This window comes from Vidua macroura, chromosome 2, assembly GCF_024509145.1.
Source record: "Vidua macroura isolate BioBank_ID:100142 chromosome 2, ASM2450914v1, whole genome shotgun sequence".
NCBI classification, from domain to species: Eukaryota; Metazoa; Chordata; class Aves; order Passeriformes; family Viduidae; genus Vidua; species Vidua macroura.
The window spans coordinates 92,136,522-92,159,153 of record NC_071572.1 but is presented as its reverse complement, the minus strand read 5'-3'; the positions used below and the strand labels follow the sequence as shown (position 1 = coordinate 92,159,153).

General features: G+C 37.5%; 1 protein-coding gene across 2 annotated transcripts in view; it reads right to left on the bottom strand.

Moving 5' to 3' along the window:
• The window catches only part of WASF3 (WASP family member 3), a 68,137-nt gene that overhangs the window by 25,898 nt on the left and 19,607 nt on the right, over window positions 1–22,632 (bottom strand). For both annotated transcript variants that reach the window (XM_053971608.1, XM_053971607.1), the window contains exon 2: window positions 22,520–22,610. The gene's annotated coding sequence lies outside the window, so the exon portion shown is untranslated. The remainder of the gene's footprint in view (window positions 1–22,519; window positions 22,611–22,632) is intronic.

Sequence of the window (22,632 nt, the reverse complement as noted above, 5' to 3'; positions counted from 1 at the left end):
AGTAAATTGTCCTTATCTCAAGCTGCGATCTTTGCCTTTTATGCACCCAGTTCTCCTCTCTGGCTACCTGGGGGGGTGGGGGGCAGAAGAGGGGGAGGAAGGGGAGCAAGTAAGAGACAGTGTGGTTTGGAAAGTCTCGGGAGGAGAACTAAATTGTGGAGTACCATTCCTAAAGCACAACAGATGGGGAAAACAAATAAAAAAAGAGATCTCAAAGCGTCAGGAAAGGGCACAATGGCATAGAAAACATTGTCCTGCAGAGAGCAGCTTTGAGAGCAAGGATGCCCAAGTGAGACAGAATTCTCTCAAAAGGGAAGCAATATAAAACAGTTTTCTTTAAAACTACATTAACACAATAGTCAACTTGATTACATTTTGAACAGCAACAATTCAATGTCCATGTACTACTCATGAATAATATTCTGTTTAAAACTATGTGGCATGGAAATTTTCTGGAACAAGAAGTTACATTATTACCAAGGACACAGTTCATTTGGAAAAGACTTAGCTGAAATTTCTTTTTTACCATACTAAAGCAATTAAAGTAGCCTTTCAATTTCTCTAATTAAAATCACATTAGTAAATTAAAAAATCCTTTTGTCTTTCAAATGTTGCACAGTAATTTTTGTAATGACTTCCGCCTGAAAATTTAAAATATTTTATTCTCAAGAACACTTCAAAAAGCTTAACAGCCTTAATGAACAAAAAGAAACTATTTTACTGTAAGACTATTTCGTAACAGGTCAGGAAGGAACAAGCTCATGAGTTCTAAGCAGTAGCCTTAAATTATATTGTACTTCTTTCTTAATATGAGACAATTTGAATACGTCAGAATTTAAGGTTAGCTGAGTTTGCTAAATTTTACACAACACATCAGAGATAACAGAGGAACAACTTCTGTATTTGATGAAAAAACATTCCTGTTTCTCTGTTCTATGTTTTTTCTAGTTCTATGTTTTTGTATTCCTCTACAAACATAAATATTTCAAAATACTACTTCATATCCATTGCAGACACTTTTCTGAACTTGATCAAAAATAAGTCAAAACTGGAAATTCACTATTACTGAAGAGCAACATCTAGCACCAACACTCTGCTAACAGGCTAGTACAATGGAGCTACAAAATAGAAATCATTATAAGGAATTCTTCCACTGTAATGTAAATGTCACCATGAAAAAGCATTTCATATAAACATAATTTGTAAGAAATAAATTAAAAGGAGCACAAATTAGTGCTAAATTAACATTTTATATGACAAGGCCTGTTTTTCCCATGGCTTTCTGTCTAGCACTCTCAGAGCTGCCCCCTGCCCTTACCTTTTGCAGTTCACCCAAGTCCCTCACCTGCCCACACAGCACTCTGGGCCCAGCTGGAAGCTGGCTGTGCACTGCCCAGCTAACCTCCTGGAACACCTACCATACTGAGTACACGGTCAGAATGCCTTCCAACACAAGCTCTTATTTAAGTCCCTTCTCCACATAATGTTCTTTCTTGCCTGTAAAAGCTAATTTGGAGAAAACTACAACTGCAGTTTGAGCTTTTGTTTTCTTGTCACTTACTGACAAAACAGTCCAGTGTGTTCAAGAGCTACCAGGGGAGTGACAGACCAACACAAGAAATCCCATTTCTTTAAAGAGCAGGCTAAAGCACACACCAGGGCGGAGGGTAAGGGAAAATAAACAACTTTCATATTTGAATGCATGATTTAAATTATTATGTAGCAACCTCATTTCAGTTTGAAGTTTAATTCCAAAAGGTAAACTGAACACCAGTGAGTAAATATATGCAAGAAATTAGGCAATCCACTACTACCTGCTCCTGATCAGATGAAAAGAAAAAAAGAACTCTGCAACCGCAATAAGTTTCTTCTAATTTAAAACCTTTACCTAACTGAATTAAACACTTACAGACCCATTCAAATATTAACCCATTACTAAGTAAAAAGCTTGTGTCCTTACTACTAAAGCACAACTACCTTTTTCTTCACCACACACAACTCAGATGAACTTAATCCTTTTTAAAGAAAATGCATGAGAAGTGAGGCTAAATTAATTTCAAAATCTATGTAGCAAGAAGGTAGATGAGAAATCAAAACAAAACATGCCTCTGAATTACAGGGTCTTCATGAGACACAACCAGACTGAAAGGGAGTGTTTTACCAGGAGCAGAAAACAAGAATTTGCAATGGCAATTCCACTGCCTTCCACATTGATCTTCCACCTGTTTTGAGTCACACTCATTCCCAGTTTGTTCCTAGACAAGGTATTCACTGTGATGTCACTATATTAAAAACACTGGCATTTAGAAATAATATCCAATTTTGCAATACAGAGGTTTAATAACTTCTCTTCCCTTCTGCCGTGGTTTAACCCCAGCCAACAGCCAAGCCCCCCAGAGAGTTGCTCTGTCCCCCACCAGCTGGATTAGGGAGAGAATGAAGAGAGTAAAAGATAGAAAATGCATAGGTTGAGATAAAGACAGTTTAATAGGGAAAGCAAAAGCTGCCCATGCAAGAAAAGTACACCAAGGAATTAATTCACTGCTTCCCACAGGCAGGCAGGTGTTCAGCCATCTTTAGGAGAGCAGGGCTCCATCACACATAATGGTGACTTGGGAAGTCAAAGTACTGCACCATCACTCCTTCTTCCTCCTTCTTCTCCTCACTTTATACACTGAGCATGATGTCACATGGTCTGCAATATTCCCATGGTCATTTTGGGTTGCCTGTCCCAAGCAACCTCAGTATTATCCTTGACAATGTCAAAGTATAATAAGCAAAAAAGGCCGTGGCTCTGTGTAAGCCCTGCTCAGCAATAGCACCTCTAATTTATCAACCCTGGGTTGAACATAAATCTGAAACACAGCTCCCTGTGAAAAAAAATAACTCTACCCCAGCCCAAAACAAAACACCTTCCATCCACAAATAACTGAAAAATCTAATGCAAATAAATTATTATTTTCAAAAATTATGTCGGTGCAGTAGATTGGTTGCAATCCTAAATTTGGAATTTTTTTACTCATTTTACCCCAGTAAGTATACAATGAAATCAGGGACTTATAATTTGGATAAAGGGGTTCATCTCCAATGTGAGGCCACCTATGCCTGACAGCTGCCTTTAAACCATCAGCTGCACCAAGCACAAGAGAGGAAGACTCTAAAAAGATGCTATATTGCACATATACAACTGGCTGAAGTGGAAATGTACGACACGTTAGTGTCAGACCAGAAAAGTCAGAGGAGTCTAAAGGGAAGAAAAGAAAAACTAAGGGGGTGAGATATCACTTAACATCTCACTAAACCCATGAGTGCCTCACTGGACACGGATCGGATTCGACATCTGGCTGGACTGAACTCTGACTGGAGTACAAACAGACACTGCTCTCCAAACCCTCCAGGCATCCGCAACTCGATTTCCACACACATTCTGAAAGGACAGGACATCAAAAGCTTGAATTAGCTTAGATCAACCCACTAAAATTCAGATTTTGCACACTTCCTCAGTATTCTCACCTCCCTTTCTCTTCTTTCTCTGTCCCCCTCCCATAAAAACTTGCATAACAGCTCCATAACAACTTGCCTTTTGTCTTAAAATTAGAAGGTACTTACCCCAGTAGTCATTGCTGTACAGGCAAGTGTGCTACAGAAAGACTTAATCAAAGCATTTTTGCTTTTCTTTGCATGCTTCCCCTGTAGCCACAGAAGTACCACTCCAGGTCAACTCAGACCACCTTCCCCTGGCCAGCAGCTGTTAAACTGCATGCAAGAAGTCTGACACTGCCTTGGCAAGTAAAAAATCATGAAGAGCGCAGATGTACAGTAACAAACTAGAAAGACGACAAACACCACGTGCAATCTTTCCAAACAACAGCAGAGCACAGCTATTACAAGAGACAAGATGAATTTTTCAAATATTTGAGCTACTGGCAAAAACTCGAAGTACAAGCTGTTCCCCAAACCTGCCTTTTGTCCTTTCACATCCACAAAATGACACTGCAATTTACAGGAGTGCTAAAAATAATATACGTGAATTCCATGGTTCTTGAAGTTCTTTACGTGTTCACTAATGTCACAAAACAAATTCCAATTCATTAAACAGCCTCCCTATTTGTGAATGTTTACTTACTACATTTTCTCAAAGACACTGATCAATCCCTTTCTTAAACTCTTCTGAGATTTCTTCTTATATCCTCTAGTAAAATATGACAAAGCTGAACATTTTACCATGAAAAAGAACTTACTATACATCAATTCTAAATTCTCCTTGAATATAGACTATTCTTTTCAGAGAGCTTTGGAGCTTTCCATTGATCAATCTCCCAGCTCTCTATAAAAAGAGAACATACTATAATTCTATTTCTATGGAGAAGAAAAACGAGAAGACTGAATACACAGCTTGCCATGAGTAAAGTACCAGATGGGATTCCATTCAGGATTAAGCACCTAAATTTGTATGACTGTATATATATATGAGCTCAGCAGAAATCCAGAGAGCAACCAAATCCCTGCATCTCTTGACAGATACAAGTGTGACATGGTGTGCTCAAATACTTCATATGTAAGCACTGATAGGTACTCACCTAAATTTCAGTGTCTGAATCTACAACTGCATTTCGCCTCATCAAAATCAGCGAAATACTGTTGGCTTGCTCACATCAAGCCACACAATCAAGTTACACTACCTCCTAATCACACTCTCCATGTCTAGGGCATTTAAACATTTAAAACTTTTACAGACAGTTAAGTTTTCCCTTATCTGATGTCCTAGCAGTCAATTCAACATAGTTTCCACCTCTGAATGGCACCCAATTTGGTAATACTGCCCATTTTCCTGTTCAAGTTTGTAATACTAGATAGCCTGCCATCACCCACCTTCAAGATTCACATATGTGCTAAATTGGAATAGAAGAGAAAGCAGAAAGGTGAAAGACCCCAAGCACCAGCTTTGGAGATGCTCTCCCATCCCCCCTTTTTTTTTCCCCATGGAGGTGCCCTTATCACACATCTCCATGTCCTCCAAAGGCTTTTCATCCTTCACAAATGAAAGAAAAGGGCTACATGGAGAATAAACACTGCTATCCCTACTATTCTAATGGAAGGAAAGGAATAAATATGCCCTTAATCCATGCTCCTTTCTGGTTTTTCCTTATCCTAAGTGAATGAGAACCTGACGTTTGTGAACCTTTCCTACTTGTCATCTCTGAATGTCATTTGCTACCTGATCAGTAATGGCAAGTTAAAAACAAACCATAACTAGCATGTATTCTGGAAATTACTGAGTTCAAGATTCATCTAATGTCATTCTTCTGTACTTTTAAAAGTTTTGTGCCTTTTTTTCTTTTTTTTTAAACTGGCTTCATTCTAATAAGAATCTGAATCCACATTTTGTATACTGCAGAACAATACAGAATACTTAGCCATCAGTTATTGTCTCACAGTGCTCTCTAATACCACAGAATTATTTCTTATCAAAAGGCATCTAAACAAGACTAATTTTTAATAGTCTCTTCTATCAAGTATGCAACTCCTCAGCCACATTACTATGTAATTAGTATCAAAACAAAATATTGTTTTACTAAACCACAATCATGCTCTAAGTACCAAGTACTTTACTTTTATTAGAACTAACCTAATCTAAGGGACATTGTATTTTTTAGTTAATATACATATTTTTTTCACGTCTGCCATAATTTTTAATGCAACTCTCTTAATTTTGATAGGAGTTTGGTGATGCAAGGGCAGACTTTTGATACAAATATGCACAAAATCTAATAGAATACTATTTCCTACGGATAATTAAAAATCAAGAACATTGCTTATCTACAACAAATCACATCTTTCAACAATACATGAAAAGTGAAATACCTAGAAAATGTCCTCCTCACTACAATTTAATATATATATCCAATTCTACCACCATAGTTTTCACAGCTCTTCCTCTTGATTGCCAGGTCTGCGTGAAAGGAATGAGAGTCAAGGCTGGAATGAAAGCAGGTTTTTTTCCTCTCAGTATAAGACCACCACTTCTCATCTTCCTCTCACATCATACCAATCTAAGTACTAGCGATGATGAAAAGGGCACAGAAATTCCTAAAGCTATTTTGTTTCTTTAATAGAGCTCTTCAGTGTCTGTTGCAATGAGCTGTTTCTGAAGGTTCACCAACTTGGACGGTTGTTTTGCTTTCTTTTCTTTATTTGGCAGAGCATTTGTCTGTGCTGAGATCTTCAGGGCAGATTTTATGGTCCAGTGATATTATGAAGGAAATCAAGACATTAAGTAATGACAAGAGAAAGGACAACAGGAGAAGGGATGGTAATTAGTTTTGCTTATCTGCAATCTAAAATTTCTACGGATGCATATTTTCTTAGTTAACTCCTCATATCTCCAAAAATGTGTAAGAAGCAGAACAATACCTACCACTATTAACAGAGTGGGCCTGCAACACAAAAGCTTGCAAAACCATTGAAAGGTGAATGCATTATATCAGGAATTTCCACTAATTAAAAAGTTGGGAGAGAAAAAAGTGAACAGATCTTCACAGCAGTGAACATTCACAGGTACTTTAAATTTAGTTCTCAATATTTCAGATTAACTATAAACATGCATAGAAAAGATAAGATTCACAATGTTATCCTGAGGATGATTCAACCTAAAATTAAGTAGCTATTCTTTCCTTGACACTACAGACTGTAATATAAAAGGCTTTGAAATAATATCAACAACTATGATGTCAGAAATTGACTTATTTTCTCTACAGCTTCCAGGATGAGTATTTTGGGGTCTTTTCCCCTTTGTTCTACAACCCTATGTTTGCATTACCTGTCCACTGTAGCTCAAGATGCTCTTTGGGCACCTGCCATTCTTTGATAGTGTCAAAAGTTTCCTCAACTTCTGCTTAAATACTCGTGTCTGCAGTTTACTAACAAATAAGAGTCCCCCAGTGAAGAAAAGAAGTCTGAGGGACCACTTCAAAGTTATTGCATTAACTTTTCCCTCTCAATAGAACTGTAACATTTCAAAGCCACAATCCTAAGAATAATTCTTTTCACAGTTTCTAAGAAAATAAAAAGCTTATCATCAGGAAGTACGGACAGATTATGATGAAGTTTCATCTCCGGCTCCAAAATAAGGGATTACATACATCTCACCCTATTAAATGGCTTCATCATTGCTCAAGGAAGAAATAAAGGTATTTCTCACTCTCTGCTAATGAAGCCACTTAACTAAAGGTTAACACTGGTATATCTCAATTTCCAAGTAGGCAACTTTTAAGGGCCAACTGCAACATACCTACGGAATACAGAATGTATTTCCCATATTAAGTTCTCACTGTTCAAATTAATGGACTTTGCCATTTGACTTTGCTGCCCGCACAGCATTTTTTCCACTGCCCAACATGCAAAAATCTTTGCCAGTAAACTGCATTGCATTTTTTAACTCCTGTCACTTAAATCTTTATACTTTTTTAATAATTTATGATTTAAAATTATATACTTATCACTGATAATGATATACTTATTTTCATAAAAATACAGGAAAAGCATATACACAGTATATTTGTCATACTGAATATGAATATTTACTTAATTCCATCACTCCATTTCTTCACATAGTAAGTTTTCCCCAGAATATCTATGCATATCCCTTAACTAGTTTTACCCTCTCTTATTTTTCTCATGCTTATCTTTACTCTGAAAATGGAGATCTGAAAGCTGATATCGTGGATTGTGTCACTTTCTTCTGATTATCTTCTTCCTTAGAACAGCTTATGGCACTACAGTAGTAGTTTCAGACTTTAAACATCTCATTTTAAAATAACCTTCCTGAATCTGATTTCAGATTTCCATTCTTTAAAATTCTCTTCTTTGAAAGAAACACAAAACAATGCAAGAAATACATTGTGGTACCACTGAACCTGTGTGTTAAGCTTTGAAGTCCAATTTCTCCTTCATGAACACATTTTAGTCTTCCTTGACACCCAATGTTACTCAGGTATCTATTCAGAAACAAATTTCTTACCTGAAATCTAACAGAAGTTCAGAGTGCACAATACAATAGCTTCCTGTACTGAATCCAATCACTCTGCCAGCATCAGATCCACCCACTTTTTTCTACTCATTCTGTTTCAGAATACAGATGATCCAGGGCACCTTCACACATGACTAAAGCCCCTCACTTCTAAACAACCAGCTGTCCTTTCTCCAACCAAAATTTTATTCATTAAGCCAGAACACTTACACTTTATCTCAAAAGATGTAAGGCTACAGGGTACTAAAGAATTCCAGCTGAGTAAACTGAGAGACATCCACACATGGTATACTTGTTTCTGTAAAAAAGAAAAATCCAAGGTAAAAAAAAATTAAGTTCGTTAAGAGCATGAACTGAAAAACATGTACAGAAGTCTCTTCCCAAATAAGTAAATTTGAATCTGTTTTAACAGAATGCTATTACCTGACACTGTGCTTAATGGAAAAGGTGGCCAGTCACATCAATACAGCTGAATGGGGAAAAAGTTGGTTTGTATGGGTCTAAGTCCAGCCTGACAACCATTAAATTAACTGTTCTATATAAATCACATTTTCTCTTCTGCCTTTTTTCCATAGCCACATGAATAATCTTAGCACACAGGGAGTCATGAGATGCCCCATTGTTTCTTTCTGCTGAACAAACAGTGACCAGTTTAAAGTATCACAAAAGATGCCGACACGTTAATCTTGTTCTTAGCGTGATGGCTGCTCATCCTGCTCCTAGTCCCTTCCAGATGGCTCCGTGTGAAAGAGATGGTGGGATGGGGAACAAGGAATATTCCATGCTGTTCTGAACATCTGCTCCACTGCATTCATACATTTAAAAAAAACAATAAATACCTCACCGCCACCATCAATTTTACAATTTCAACCTAACACTGCTAGACTAACACCAAATACAGTGTAAATGTTATGCATGCACTTGAGAAATGAGAAAATCTCCTTTCAAATCATGTAAGAGCATATGTTTCATTTCTGCTATCTTAAGGACAGACTTGTTTCAATCACTAAGTACTTATGCTGCACTGAAAACACTGTTTTCTTTCATACGACCTTTTTGTATTATACCTCAAGAATTTATTATCATCCCTTCTCCTATTCAAGCAAACAGAATTGAATTGAGTCATCATTTGTTTCCCTTTGGTTTTATTATTTGTCTTTACAGCAAAGATGCACACTACGCATTTGTTGGAGCTTGTTTAAATTTCATTTGTCCAGTTTAGTACAGCAGCTAAAAAATAATTTGCTTGTGCATATCAAAAATAGTGGTAGCCTTTTGTTTTTTAAGCAGGGTTGAAATAAATGAAAATATAAATACATTACTACACTATACTGCCTACCTCTCAAGTGACATTTACCCTTCAAAAATACCACCTCTTTCTTGAAAAGAAGCACCCAGCCAGAGTTAGGAGAAACTCAGAACAGAAAGAGGAAGAAGCAGTGCTTTGTCCTACAGCACAGGAAAGAAGACTTAGATTGATCATCCCCCCTCTTTTGTATCATCTTGACATGTGTGAGCCATACGGCTGCTGAATTATTCAGCTCTTTGTACTTGGAATACCTAATGATTACATGTATGAAAATTTAGAAGTACTGAAACACTGACTGGAAGAGCAGCAGATTGTAAAATCTAATTTTGTTTTGACCTTTAGTACCCTACATGGTAACATCCAGTGAGAAGTATAAACCAGATGAAGTCAAAAGGAACAAAATCACAAAGCAGCAAAGAGCTAGTTCTAACACCGAGCTAATTAGGTCACGAAAAGCCCTCCACTAGCAGGTCAAAATGTTTCCAGATGTCATCTGGAAACAGGCTTGGATCTTAATCAGATGTGAGCAGAGTTCGTTATGCAGACAGAGCCACACAATTCTCACTTTCCACAGCAAAACTCAGCAGCCCAGACAGTTTAGAAAATGTCTATAGGCCACTATCTCAAAACCCAGTATTCCCATAAACTGGCTAAAATAAATTAAGCCTTAAAAGTAAATCATGGTTCAAGTAACTTGTTGTGTACTGCAATACTAGTCATTCCCACTTGTTTAGTACCTGTTCATTTTTCTAGCATAGTAATACCACAAAGCAACAAACAATAATTTAAAAAAAATTTTAAAACATGGCATAACCAAGAGATCTGCTATTGAATAAACATTGGTACTTAATTAACAATTAACCATACCATCACCTGAATGAAATTTCTTTGTTCCCTACCAACCTACTGCAGTCCAAAAAGCATCATTACAAACAAACTCCTTCTTCAGCTGACAATTAAACTAATAAGACAAAACACAGCTTTTCATGTCCCAATTTAGGATACACCACTGAGAAACTACTGTAAGTATGACTGTTTCAATTGTCTCTTGAATGATGGCATTAAGCACCTTGTAGTGCTTACTTTAAGCCTGTTTTGGTTATCTGATGCACATTCTTTTGATAGTTTAGAGTTATATACAGTCACATTGTATTTACACTACCATGAAGTGGAAAAATTCTTTGACAAGAACCATTATCCTATAATTTCTTGACACTGCTTCAGACAATTTGATGCTGGAAGAACTTGTAATAAAATAGTGAAAGTCTGCAACTGTAAACAAGCCTTTTCTTAGTGTTTTAGACAACAATAATTACAAATAACTCCTGCAGACCATTTAAAGTACATTTGTCCCAGCTGTCCTCCTTCACAAACAGCAAGGGTTATCACAAGCAAATGCCTTGATTATATAAAGAAAACCTAAGATGCAGCTAGGCTTGCTGACTTACATTGATCCCATTTAACAGAGCCTTACTGGATTTAAAGTGCTCGAAATAACTGTCTGGGTCACAGTCCATGCAATAAAGGCCACCTGGTGAGGCCTCAGGAGCCCTCCTGCAGGGACAACACACCATTCAGATCCTCCAATGACCTCAAGCTAAACCAGAAGCAAATTCAGTAATTTGTTTCTCAGAACTCCAATTAACCTTAAATTGGAAGGGAAAGTAAAAAAGGGATTAAGGATTCAATTTTTTGTCAAATAGTATCCATTTTATGGCAATACACAGTGTTCCCCATTTCCCATATCTAATATTCACCACGAAAAACCTTTTAAAACAGGATTTTTCTGGGGGAAAAAGATCTGTTCTTAAAATCTTTTACTCCCAGCAGCTGATCTAAAATGTCACATGGAAGTGTTACATTTTCACATAATTCAATTAATCCAAAATTTAAAATGTCACAGTGAAGTGTCAAGTTTTCTTATAGCTCTTTTCTGCACAAGAAACCCTCTGGATGTCATATATGCATATGCACACAAGTACACTCCGTTTATGTTTATGTTCTATATATATACATGCAATTTATACACATTTATTATACATATCACACACAGAGATGATGGAAGAGAGCAATAATGTAGGTCAAACAGCAAAAGAAAAAGCACTTAAGATTAATGTTGAATTGCCATACTTTCTCCACCTCTACTCCCAACAAACCTCCTCCACTCCCAATTCTCACCAGGCAGGAAAGACTTTACCACTGGGACACACCTGCAATTACGCTTTTTTCAGGCTACCACACTACGTATCACAATCCTTAAAATACTTTGCAGTCAAAGCAACTTCAATATCCAATGTCTGAACAGCCACACAACAGCAGCAGAAATTTCCTGGCATGTGTTAGGAAACACATGGACAGCCCATGAAGATTTAAGTTATTACAAACTAAAGCAACATTCCTGGAGTTCCTCAAGGTGAAGCTTTACACCTACATCACAAATTTTCCTGATTTTGACACTCCTACCAACACTTGACTTTACCTATAGATCAGAAACCTGAAAATGGCAACTAGTCTGTGTAGGGGAAAACCAGATTTATTTTGGGTGCTTTCATGGAAAAACTGAACTAAATATTTTGTGTCTGGATCCAACAGCTGATCCAATTCACTTAGAATTGAAAATTCTCAACTATTTTTATCCTGAGCCAAGTGTGCCATCTGTTCACATGAAGTCCATCTTCTGGTAACTACTATAGTACAGCATTATCACAAAGTGCCATGTGATCAAGGACTGGTGTATAAATCAAGATACTATGAGTGACAGAAAGCAACACTCAAGACAATCATAAAAATAAAAATTAAAAAAACCCAAAGAAAAATAACACAAAAACACCAACCCACCACCCCCCAAAAAAATCACCACAAAGCTCAAGCAGCCTTATCAAGGTCCCCTGTTAATACAGTTTTTTGTGTTGTGGTTATTTCACTCTGATGCCTAAGGAAGGCTGAGCTCTGGTCACAGACTTTCTCACAGTGGGGATGCATTTTATGTCTTTCCTATACATTATCTGCCTGTGCACAGTAACCAAGCACTAAGGATGCTATTTCCCTCTTCCAGCTAATCTTCCTCACTCTCTTCCACACAGTTAACATCTTCATGTTAATCACAGAAATCATTCCTGCTTGACCCATGAGAAATAAGCAATGTGTAATTTTTCAGTTCATAAAATGAAATAGTAACAGTTACAGATGACAGCAGAACATCCAGTTATCAGAAGTGCAGGAGAGCTCCCTGCACCCCAACAACTGAATCACAAGTGAGTAACATGGGTCCAGCAGAAATCAAGACAGATCATACTCCTTTTTCCTGTCCTTATCAATACTGAAGACATTTTTTCAAAACTAATTTACATGGGCAGATATCCATTTGTACCTCTCACCATAAACAGAATACTAAGAGAAATGAAGCTGCAGTAAAAATTTAAATCTAAACACACTTGATATATTTGTTATTGATATGTAAGGCACACTAAGACTGTAAGCAGGTACAAAACATCACATCCTCTCTTGGTGTTTCTGGCTCCTTTGTGACAGATCCTCTCTCTTGCTAGGATCACAAATTCAGTTGTCAAGGTTCTGCCCACCATTACCTTCTTCATAATTCAACATATAATGCTGGCCTCAGATTTTTCTTTTTCTGCTGTTCTGAAGTTTTAGTAGCATTTTGTGTTGGAGTTTTATGGGGTTTTTGGTGGTTTTGGAGGTTTTTTTTGTTTGTTTGTTTATTTTTGGGGTATTTTTGTTGGAGTTTTCTTGGGGGGGGAGGTGTTAAAGCTAAAATCAGTGTCAGCCAGTACTACAAGTAACATGCTTTGATACAGTAACACTGGCATACAAAACCTCATTTTCAGCATTAAAGAGATCTCCTCGTTACACATACAGTAACTCCCATTGTGAGACAAATAAGCTACTGTAAAACAATAGTGAGTCTCAGACAGAATTTAGCAGTTAGTCTTCTGTAAAAATCCCCTTTCAACACTTGAAGGCTGGAAAGAAAGTTGTGTTCCATGAAATCTGGCATTGTATCAACACATCTCCATGGAGCTGGCAGGATAGAAGTGCTCCAGAAACCAGCTTCAATGAAAAAAAGCTTGCACATTCTTACCATGTACAAATAATCACTAAGAAGAGGCTTAGGCAACTTTTTCTCCTAGCTAAAAATCATCAAATCACAGCTAAGATTACTGAGGACGCAGAGGTTATCAATGATAATACTAAATTATTTAAATCTGCTTTATTCCTATATTTCAAATCAGTGCATTAAAATACACCTTGTGGAACCTTTTGTCTGTCTTTCTTCAAGACACATATATATAAATATGACTTGAAAATGTAAACTTAGCTTTATAAGGAACTATGAAATTTCAGAACCTGAGTATTTGAAAGCATCACAATGATTTATAGCTATGTCTGTAACTCTCTTCTTTTAGTCAATGCCAAGAGTGGGTGAATGCTAAGTGTGAGCTTGGAGGAAAACACTCTTTACATAGAATAATAAAAGCACAAATCATCAAAATACATGGAGTCCACAACAAAGAACAGCATGAGCCACCAAGGTGTTCACCTGTGAGCCTCTGGGGATGTTCAAAGACTTCAGAGACTACATTAGCAAGTTGTGTGGTAAAATAGGGCATAAGCACCTTCAGAGCAGAATAGCTGCTGGTGATGATCCTGAGTCCATCTTGTATACACTCTTTTTTGTAGGGAAACAAAAAACTAGCTTGTTTGTTGCAAGCTAGTGCTCTCCCAATCCTTGGACCATCAGATGCTGACACTGTCACATATGCCCCTAGAGACAACGTTTTGGTTTTATGCTCATCTGAAAGAGTTCATATACTTCACATATGGGGAATTTGCATCATAAATATAATCCTGGATCCAAACCAAATCTACAGCATAATACATCCTACAATGTTGTTTCCTCATGCTTTAATTTGCTATATAAAGGCTGAAAAAGAGTAGTTTTATTTTGTTTGAATTTTGTCAGGACAAGATGGAAGACGAGAGGCAAATACAGGTTAGAAAGAAAAAGAACCATCTTAGGGCTGAAAATATGTCACAGTTTTTTTTTAATTTTGTGTCCCTCCAATACTTACAAACGAAGGCTACAGGAGTCAGAGTTACCTTGATCCTCTCACTCCCCCATAATGCACTCAGCCTCGCAATCCTTTGGGAAGGATCTCATCTTCCTTACTGTCAGTCAAACACACAGCAAAATCCTGGCAATAGAGCCAAATAAAACCCACTGAAAGAGGAACAGACTGCCTAAACCTAGCAAGGCTGCAACTGCCAAGGAGCATCATCAAGCCTATTACAGTAAGGTTACCCAATACCTTCACTGCTACAGTATCTGTACACCCTGACATTAAATTTACTCTCCAAGCATAAGAAAGGCAAGAAGCAGCATCTCATACTGCTGAGCAGCACAAGAGCCACTTGTGTGCTGGTTAGCATCATCAAGGCCTGTAGAAGGATCAGAAATTGGACATAGATCACATCAATACTTAGCAACAAATGTTTCAACCACAAGATGAGTTATGTCTCCTTCTCAGAAGCAAAATCCAGTCACTGCCTTAAGATCTACTCCACTTAAAGTTGTGCTTTTTAAGACAGCTGCAAGCTAACAATTCCTTGATTAAATTAAATAGATTCCTTTTCCCATTCCTGTTTCAACATTAGTGCTATTATAGCTGTTGCTCCTGGCTGAGCTGCTTCTCATGCTGGAATGAGATTGGAAGTCAGCAAAAATCTAATCCAGGGGAAAGAAGTCAAAGCAGTTTATGGAATTACTGTCCTTATATCTGAGAGCATGGAAGTGATAGTGAAAGCACTCAGTCTGCTTCAGCACAAAAGAAAAATAAAAAAACAAAGCAATTCAAGCTGAATTCCCATTTCATACCAGTTACAGTGTTTGGTTGTGTAGATGAACAGCAAGCTAAGCACAAGTGACAAGATAACAAGGCTGAAAGACTAGCAACTTTTTCCTACAAGAAATGGCACCAACACTGTCACATTAGAAGAATTTTACTTAGGTCATAGAATATGCTGAGTTGGAAAGGACCTGTGATGATAATTCAGCTCCTGACCACACAGGCAAGCCCAAAGTTACTCCAAGTACTTAAAAGTGTTGTCCAAATGCTTCTTGAACTGACAGGTTTGGGGTCACGACCACTTTCCTGTAGAGCTGGTTCCAGTGCTTGACCACAACTCTCAGTGAACAACTTTTCCCTAACATCCAACCTAAACTTCCCTGATACACCTTTATGTCATTCCCTTGCATCTTGTCACTGGACATCTGACACAGGCTGCATCAGCACCTCCCTTTCCACCCCCCTCACAAGGAAGCTGTAGACAGAATAAGGTGCCCTCTTCCTGAAGATTACATACAGTACCTTCAGCTGCTGCTCAGAAGTCATTCTCTCTAGTCCCAGTCCGTCTTATTAGTAGTAACACAAACGAATGACACTAAAGAGCTCACAACTCTTGCAATTTTCAGGAACTTTCTGCTGACACATTTCCCAAAATCATGTAGGCATCCCAACAAACTCTGAGTAGGTCAACAAAAAATTTACTGAACAGAAGAAAACAGATATCCCCATGTGTGTATTACAAATTCTGCTTATGTTAGCCACATAAGTCATTTATGTCTATATCCTTTCCATCTCTTTCTGAAAAACATGCTTTTACTGAATGCTAACCTGGTATACATTGATTTCCGTGGTTTGTTTATAAAAAGAAACAAGCAGCATATACTCATAAATATTTAACACCAATTTTATTTTTAGAGAATGAAATATTAAATACATACTTTTTAATAAATACACAGTACTCTGAAACAGAAGCGTGGGTAGCAACTCAAGACAAAAATTAGTGTCCTCTTCTCAGGAACAAGAAGTCACTTATCAGATGAAAGGTACCATCACATCTCAAGAAAAGTAGTTGCCCTTAGCTCCAGGTGAATTGTGAAGGTCCCTTTTTTCTTTTCCAAGAGACTAAGATAGAATCAAGGACAAACCATTGAAAAAATTAAGGAACCATTTTCTCTATGTTTTCAATCTGCAATCCAAATTTAATCCAATTGATTATATTGATCTTGTAAATCATAGAGAACAGAGTATTTCTTTACCTGTTTACCATTAATCACTAGTCATAAAATGCGAACAGGTAGATTGCATGTTGAACTGATCACATTCATATTTCCCAATTGCATCTATCAGCATTCTGCAGACAAACACCTGAAGCCATTCAGTTTTATATTGATGATAAGATGCCCTGCCCATATTTTAGAGCCACAGTCCAACCTTCTCCTTTACAGGAGTCCTGCTGCTAGTGCTTTATCTCCTCCTTCATATCCAGCACCACTGCTTTGTGCATATTTGACATCCCAGTTGCCAACACAGCAACCAAGATTTTTGTCCTTCACGTGCCCTACAGCCACTTTCCTCTACTAACCTGGACTCTGCTCTCCACACTTCACTTCTGCAATGCCATGTCTCACTGTTTCTCTGGAAGCTGCCAGCTGGTCTAACAAGAGTTGGAGGCATTGGTAGCTAAGAGAAGAGATATAAACTAATCCTTTTGACTACCCTTTCACCCCTGCAGTTCTACAATCCAGTGTTTGCCAACAAGCCCTATGTGGTACAAAACATTTATTTTTATTTTTTTAAATCATTTAAACTGTTTACTATTCAGAGACAGATTTCAAAGACTGTTTCTTATTCTCAGAAGAGTCCAGTAACTAAAAGAATGGGACTGGGTAACTGCTCCTCCCCTTTCCTATCCACTCCCCAGAGACATTACAAACTCCCCTCCCACTGTCAGTGTAAAACATCCTATTCAAAGGCTGTGTTCTTCTTTGAATATGAAAATCCTTCCAACACACTCCATAGCATGTCAACTCTTTTCACAAACCCTCAGAAATAAATGCTGCTTCTCCCCAAACAATAAGGAAAATGCCCCTAGCTTACTAAATGCTGACAGATTACAGACCAGGTAGCTATCTGCAGACTCAGTGCTCTATTTTTTGAGTATAAGGAGACATCAATGACATTAATGCATAGCTGAGGCTACCTTGTAGTTGCAACCAGGTAACTTCAGGGCAGTCTGTTTTATCTTGAAGGCTCTTCTCAGTGGTGTCAAGCAAGACAAGAGGCAATTGCCAGAAACAGATGCACAGGAAGTTTCACCTGAACATGAGGAAGGACTTCTTTAGTGTGCAGTGATTGCACACTGGAACAGAATGCCCAGAGAGGGTGTGGAGTCTCCCTCACTAGAGATATCCAAGAACCATCTGGACACAACCCTGTGCCACATGCTCTGGGATGGCCCTGCTTGAGCAGGGAGGTTGAACCAGATGCCCCACTGCGGTCCCATCTAACCTGACCCATTCCGTGAAATACACAAACCAAATAATAAATGAGGAAGCTTTAAATGTTAATGTTTTATTTACAAGTAAAAGTATAACAGTGCAACGAGTATAGATGAAGTATGCTTTAATTTTATTCCTGAATTTAAAAAAGAAAGGGCAGCCATCTAGATCCTGATGATCACAGCAGTCTCTTGTAAACTTAAAGCAGCTGAAAATCAATTACAGCACCTGTTTCCAAAGAAAGAAAAACCCAACCGATATTTTTCACCCCTTCAGTTCCACAGTGGTTACTAGTGAACTTTGCCATGAGTTTGCCTTAAAATAGTTTGCATACTGGATCAAAACACTTTCCATATTTCCTATCATTAAATTGCTTTGAACAAAAAGATTTCCTAGATGTTCACTCTTAACACTATTAAGTAGATTTTGAATATAAACATGTTGAAGTGAATACAATGGCAGGGAGGGGGAATGAAATCCTGGCATGTCAATATTCAGGATGCTTTTGTTTTTCTTTAAATATACAACAGAAACAAAGAAAGATGCTGAATTCTGAAGTGAACCTATTCTAAACTTGCCTCCCTCACAGCAGTGCTGTTGCTGTTATACTGGTGATAAAATCTTCTCCTGTGAAATGCAATTATTAGTTTAAAACCCATTGAGCTGATGAGATCCCCCAGTCCAAGAGGAATAGATTTCTTAACTACAGCTGTGACCAGCTGGCTGCTGAACAGAAAAAGGACTGCTATTGCTATCTCTGTGATGAGGCTCCAGGGGCAATGCTGTGGTTGTTGGCAACCTTCCTGAGGTTGAGAATCACATCAAACCAAGCAAAACCTGTTGTGACTGGAGACCAGTTTGTTCTTATGGACTTTCAGGGTGACTGTAGGCACAAACACCAACTCTCAAAGACTGTAATTTTAAGTTATCTATGATTACACAGATCTTCCAGACACCCCACCAAATTATGTAACAAACCTATCGATACTTACATTGCTCTTAACTACACTTTAAAGTAATCAATGTAATCTACATAGATTACAAGCACATATGGAAAAAATCAACCCATTAGAGACTAATCTACACACAGTTCAAGAAGTAATTTAACTACATCAGTTAAATTTAGAAGCTGATTTATTTAATCATTGCACAGGCAACCAAGATTTAAACCTCATCTTCAAGCAGATCCCTGTGCACTAGCTGCATAATTCAGAGGGAAGTTATTATGATGCCAATCACAGAAAAGTTCAGAGAAGAGGCCAATGATTGCATTTATTTGCAGAAGTGAAAATTTCCCAGTCTCAGACAGTGATAACAAAGACTATTTCTAAATGTGATGAGCGTGCTAAGGCTCTCACAGTGCAGACATCAGTTTTAATACACAAGGAGAAGAAATTTGCTAACATCAAACCCATTTTGCCAGGCTGCAATTTAATCCAACTCCATGCAGTGAAGTCCAAAATGTAAATCAGTGCATACTGAAAAGAGTTTAACCCCAAACAGGCAAAAGCTAAGCACAAATATTCAGCCTCTCCTAACATCAAAATTGGACAGAAAACAAGAAAAAGTTAATAAAAAATGCATGTGACTGAAGATCAAAATCTGTGATCACTTCTCTATCCTGTTTTAAGTCAGTCTCTCCCAAAACCAGTTCCACCTCATTTTGGCTTTACCATTTGTAATGTAAGAATTCTGCAATACTTCTGCCTTTCTCATAGGTCTTTTTCCACCCCTGGGAGACCACTGGAAAAACACTGTCCTCCTACTCCCCCCACCCACTGCTATGCAATTAGTGATCTGCAGTTTTGGCTGGTCTAGTAGTCCAAAAACCTTCCACCATTCTCCAGAGACTATTTCTCTCCTGCCCAACCTACTTTTCACACTCAGTCTGCCCCATTCTGAAAAGCTTACTTCTTTCAGGGGACTATTCTTAATGGTTTGTTTTAAATAAAACATTTAACTTACTAAGTAATTCTATAATTTAGCAGCCATGAAGGTTAAAGGATGCAGGTTACATGACTGAAGAGTCAGACAGTACAGGCAAAAGTCTTGGCATATAAATTTGGTTTAACCCTGACTAAAAATATCCAAGCTATTTTCCCAATAAAAATATTTCTAAAGACTGGAAGAGTATTATCCACGCAGCAATCACAAACATAGTTTTAACATCTCTTTTCAAAACATGTAACTGAATATACAGTATTTTTATCTGCCAAACTACGTGTAAAGGTGTATTTCTTAGAACTGCTTGTATGCGATGACAAATTCTTCTGGTAGTCTACTGAATTGACAGCTGAGGCTAGTAAGCATCAGAGGCTGTTTTCAAGCCCTGCATCTGGTATTTTATTCCTCACTCCATGCTCTCTAACTTTCTTTGTGGAAGACACTCTTGTACCATAGTGTTGTAGGTTTATAACAGTAATTTAGAAAAGCCAGTGCATGCTACTCACACAGTATGGCATTTTAAGCAATCAGCAACTTGTACAAACATTTAATATAGTGTTTTTATCACCACTGACAACTTTTGGGGGCATTTTTATTAGCAAAACACAGTAGGAAATCCAGAGAAGCGAGACAAGGCACAATGATAAACCAAGTGACAAAATCAGTGACTTGATTTCAAATTCAAATGCCTTACCCTGCATACAGAACAGGTGAATTAAGCTGTTTAAATTTTTATTATGACTTGTAAGTGAAATTCTTTGAATAGAAATTTAAAAAGAAAATATACTACATTTCTGTAGAAATCAACCTATATTTTAAGTACAAGTTTCTCATTTTATTGATCCAGTAGTTTCCAAATTTTATGTACAATCCGAATGTTTGTGATACATGAATGAACAATGTTCAACCAAAAAATCAGAATTTGTTTACTAGAATTAGATTTTAATATTTTTTTAAAAAACTTAAAGGTTGATATTTTCCAGTATGTTCAGCATTGTCTTTATACACCCATCTGTTACATTAAACTCCAGACTAGTTAAACGCTTGACACTTCAATTAAACTCTACATGAAAGTTTGGCTTAAACTGCACAAAGAAACAGGAAATACTTGATAAAACTGCACTGAGAGTGAACAGCAAATATCTCAAAATGATTTCTGAAGTTTTATTAATGAATATAACCTAGATAAAATATTCCAAAACCAAGGTTCTTATTCCTGTAGTAACTAATTTCTCTAGCTCCCTGTGAATAAAAGCAATGATGTTGCCATGCAGCAAGAAAAGCAAGTGAAATGTAACAGTGCTGTAACATTCACTGCTTTGTTAAATAATAAGCAATATGCTGATCTATTAATCTAGTAGTAAGGTATATTTTCAATCTTGAATATGTCCACTTGATTTACCTTTTTTTTTTTTTTTTTTTTTTTTGCAGACTACTTACTTTCCCTGACACAATTCCACCGCTTTTGACATTTAAGCAAGATATCTTTTTTCCAAATGATTTCAGTATACAACCATTGTTTTACCTTTTCATTTAATGGGTAATGCAAGAGAGGTAAAGGGGGAAAGAGTGGGTTTTCTTTCACCCTTCTCCTTCAAAAGTTGTAACCATAACCCTCCCACTCCTGTGTGCACCATATTGCTTCCTTACGCCTTCATTCCTCAAAACAGTTTCCTACTTGAAATTGTGAATGCACATATTTTCTAGAATTCTTCTTTTTCCTAACTGGAAGTGCAATCTCGTTCAAAACATATATGCTGAAAAGCATCTTGAGTATCATCAAGCATATCCTCAGAACTCAAAACTGAAATAAGCAAAAGTTAATTTCAGCTGAGGGAAAAAGTGTGCCAAAGGATCATAGGCAGGGCTATAGACAATCAGCTCTAGGACACAGGAGAACAGTATCCTAAACAACAGTCTCCTAAAGCACTGCTGCATACTTTACTGTTTCTCACAGACCTTGAAGCAAGGCTGGCCATGGTTTCCGGCAAAGGTAGCACTGTGGGGTACAATGCAGGAAGAAAACAGTCTCTCCTACAGGTAGCTAATACTACTTTTAACCTCACCCTCTCAGAAGGAAGAACAACAAATCTGCTCTTCAGCTTCTTCCCCTGCTCAAAAGCTTTCTCTCTCCCACTGCAGATGCCAACAAGCTGCAGTTCCCTGCACACACTTACCAGCTCTACTTATTGTAACAAAATTGTCCGCACTTTGCCAGCAGTCCTTCATTAGCACCCCCAGGTGTGTCCCACCTCTTATGTCACACGGCGAGGGAAGTGCTACTCTTCCAGCAATGCAACAGATAATCCTTAACTAAAGGTCCCTGGTGTTGGGTGGGGCAGCTGAGACTGGGAAATATTTCCCTAAACAGCTAATTTAATATCAATAAATACAAATCTTTTGTTATCCTTTGCACTTTGATGCCAATAAACATTCAACTTCAGCAGATTTAGTTTAAATCTCTTAGACAATACATCAACAAAGTACAGATTATACAGGGTAAAAGTAATTAACAGATGCAAATTTATAAATCCAGTATCTCATGAACAACCATGAATAAAGTAAATTCATTCTGGTTTCTACACAATAAGATTAGTATTTAAATGCTACCAGTCTCCTGGGTGAGCAATGCTTTTGATGTTTGTTTCAGGACCTAATCAACATTACAAAAATATAAACCTCCTATATATCAAAAAATATAAACCTCCTTCCCAAGGCTAACTCAAAACCTTCTGGACAAGTTTCTAAAATTCATCACTGGTCTTCAGTTTGAGGGACTTATCACAATCATCAAAGATATTTGTAATAGAGTCACACAAATGCAAAGTAAGTGACAGGGAATGTTCAGCAAGAGCTCTCTTGAACAACTTACCATTTAAAAAGGAGTGTGGAATATCAATACTGTTCACTCATTTGAGAAGACAGCTGTTCTCTAACTTCCTGGCACACTCAGGTGGCTTTTTCTGCAAACAAAGACAAATCTAA